Raw genomic sequence first — 3,923 nt, forward strand, 5'->3', positions numbered from 1 at the left:
ATGGAATGTTACAAAAAGGAAAACTGTACTAAGTAAATCTTGAGTAATTTGAGATGTCATACAGGCTTTGACCTCCAAAGAAAGCAGGTCTGCTTGACTTCCAAAGAAATGTTATCATGTTAACATAATAAACAGGCATTGTCGTCACTTCACAAGTATTGGTATTATATTCAAGGGGCCTGAGGTCAAAGGAAAATAAAAGTTCTTAATTTGATCTTTGGTCACATGTTCTTTATTTCACTAATTAAGATTTAAGAAATGAAGTGGTTGAGGAGCTTTTCTATCATTATAGACTCAGAAGCAAAATAGAAATTAGAAATAATAACAATCTTTTAGAATATGCATGGTATGCACAATGGTAATACAATTCCTGGGATATGTATAGGGTTTGTATAAGGTTGGATGTGGATTTAGAATTTTGATGCAGGAACACATTTGAAATAAGTAGAAATCTGGATAGTAATTAAAAACATTCAGTCAATAAGTTCAATAAATAGCTATTTAACTATGTATCAAGAACTCATTTAAATATTTGATTCAAGGATATTGGGCTTCCCTGGTGGCTCAGATGGTAAAGAATTTGCCTGACAATGCAGAAAATGTGGGTTCAATCCCTGGGACAGGAAGACTGCCTGGAGGAGGGAATGGCTACCAACTTCAGTGTTCTTGCATGGAGAATTCCATGGACAGAGGAGCCTGGCAGCAGAATACAGCCCATGGGGTAGCAAAGAGTCAGACACGACTGAGCAACTAACACACACACACACACACACACATCAAGGATACTAGAAGGCATGACTCAATTCTGGTTTTCATTTTTATTAACTCTGATTTCAAAAAGAGAATGGGCCCGGGCTCTCAAGATTGCTCTTCACCAAAAGCTCTTGAAAGCCTCAATATATGTGGATAATTTCTTAAACAAAACCTTAACCTGCTTGATGTCATGACTGTAAGAAAAAAAATATTCAGTTTCACCACATGCAGCCCATTACATGCATTTTGTTTATATTTTATTGAATACTACTATGTTCAAATATTCTTTTTAATTCATGTTGCTCTTCAATAAAAGGGTAGAATTTTATGTATTATAACTTAGTATCATGCAGGAATGAATTATACTATTACATTATTTATCAGGGCTAGAGAAAAAACAGATGATGTAAGCATTGATAGAGTGAGAAGAGAAAGAGATTATTTGGAAGCATGGGCAAGAGTGCGATCTTTGGGCCCAGGCAGACTGGAATTTGAACACTTTTCATTTCTAGGCTAAGTTACTCTTGATTAACTACTCTTAACTCCTAATTAAGTTACTTTTGTTGGCTTCAATTCCATCATTTAAAAGAGGAATTAATTGTTATTAGTGATTTTAGCATCTTGACACTGAATAGACTTGAAAATTAGATTTTTTAAAATTCTTATGGGAATACTATTGAAAAATTAAAACAATGAAGACAATTTTGAAGAAAAAAAAAAAAGAAGAAGAAATAAGAAAGTATTTCCAGAAGTTTGGATTAGAAGAGAGCTTGGAAGAGGAAAAATTGTAAAAACCATCAGGGGACTCTTACTACAACATCATTTCTTTTGACATGTATTACGCTGCTTATAAAGCAAGCAAACAAAAACCAAAATTGTTCATGATCCAAATAACATCATAGTCTTCTCTTTTAGGCTCAGTGGTAAAGAATCTGCCTGTGGTGCAGAAGATGCAGGAGACTGGGGTCGATTCCTGGGTGGGAAAGATCCCTTGGAGGAGAGCTGGGCAACCCACTCCAGCATTCTTGCCTGGAGAATCCCAAGGACAGTGCAGCCTGGTGGGCTACAGTGCAGAAGAGTCAAACTTGACTAAGGCGACTTAGCACGTGTGCTTCTCTTTTAATATGTGCAATGGTATGCTGTGTGATCTCCCAAAACCTCTAACAGGACTCTTGTGAAGCTAACTTCATTGCTAAAATATGGTCTTCTACCATCTGAATTCTCTTCTTTGGCCTTTCATTTTCCTGCAAGTGATAAAAATCCTAACAGAAGAGCAGAGTAAGACAGGCTTGTCTCCTATTTTGGAACACTTGCACTGTTAATCTGTTGGTTTTGTGCTTCAAGTCATCCTCGGGGTTCACCTACAGCTGTGACAGTTTCACCTGAATCCTGCAAAATACAGAGATTTCCTAATGAGGTGCAGTGCAGATTTTGTTTCTGGACAAGGGGGAAAACTGTTTTTAGTGTTATGTAGACAAGGATTTCAGAATGACCACAATTATTTGTTCTTTTAAATGTTTAGTCAAATAAATCCGTTAGTAAACATTAGAACCTTTTGAAACATTTATTTTTTCTTTATTTCATTTTATTTTGCCAAATTGACATTCATCTCTTTGATGTGGTATTTGTAAATTTGAGTTCTATAAGCACACACTTTTATGTCTTTCTTTTTGCTTTTCATAGAGTTTACCTTCTCCTATTTCATCTGTCTTTGTTATTTCCCAGGTGATATTCTGAAGATTGCATTATGTTTATTACTTTAAAATTTGTATGTCTTACCTAAATTAATGTGATATTTTGAAGTTTTGATCTGCAGTCAATTTGGTTCCTGCTCTAACTTTTTCTCTGGATATTTTATCTTTGTTCTGTAAAGCACAGGTGCTAGGTTATTTTCTTCTTAAGGATGATAGAATTAAATACATTAATTCAGGGACTTGTATACATTAGAGTTAGGACAGATGTTCTTCTGTCACCACACCCTCCCAATGATGTTATTAACCCATAATTGGATAAAATTCCACTTCTTATGTAATATCTTTTATTTTCTTTTTTCTATTCTAGGCAACAGATCTCAAAAGAAAGTCTAGTGTTTTCATACAGTATTAAAATATTTGAACAATTTAATAAATTCCCACAATATTTATCTTTAATATGACTACAGATAATTGTTAATTTTAAGTGATAAACATACCTATACTCCATAAAATATCAGTATTCTTAGAAGTATAATCCTTTTTTCAAGCTTGCATAGAAAGTCTTACAGAACTTTAACATCTCCATGGTTCTGTACATTACAATTTTCTTCTAACTAAAAATATTTTGGCAACAGAGCAAACAAAAAATATTAGGATAAATTATGAAATCGAACCTTCTTTGTAATTATTATTCAGGAGTTCAATTTGTAAAGACTAGGGGTTGTTACTAGAAAAAATTGTTTATGGGAGACCTAATTATTCCTTTTCATTCTCTTCATTGTCAAAAATTTGAGAGGATTTAATTAGAAAATGAAGGAAGGCATGTTTACTCAGTAATGATCATTAATATGATATTTCAGGATGAATTAGCAACTTTATGATCTTTAGTGAAAGGTAGAATGATTGTAACTTCAACAGATCTTGAGACACTTGTTAGAACTGACTGAAACATACATCCAGTAATACCTATTTAGGTGTTTCGTCCTCTGTGTCAAGTCCTGGGTTGGCTATTAGGAGTGAATGATTATATAATCTTACTGAACATAAACTTTATAATAAATATACATGCAAACACATAGATAATAAATATACTTATAAATTTGATTTTATCAATATGGTTTTCAGAATGCCCAGCTTTAAGTCTAACCAATTAAATTATTTATTCATGGAAACAGTAGGCTCCTCCTGCTTTGTATCTTTTTATATCTTGCTGTGAAAAATGTGGACCCATATCACCCAGAGAGCACCATGTGTCTCCAGAGGTCATCACATCCTGGAGATCTTAGCGCTACTTTCTCACACCTGGGAATTTAACACCAGGTGTGTTGTAAGCACGTGTGCAAGGACTTTTGCACAAGAAAGTTCACCAGAAAGCCTTTGCATCCGTGAGCTCTGGATGTAATCTCTGATATCACAGCTGAGTGAGAGGAACAAGGAAGTCCAAAAGTGATATTGAACAGGCTTGGAGTTGGAGGA

The sequence above is a fragment of the Dama dama genome, chromosome 30 (assembly GCF_033118175.1).
Source record: "Dama dama isolate Ldn47 chromosome 30, ASM3311817v1, whole genome shotgun sequence".
In the NCBI taxonomy this organism is placed as follows: domain Eukaryota; kingdom Metazoa; phylum Chordata; class Mammalia; order Artiodactyla; family Cervidae; genus Dama; species Dama dama.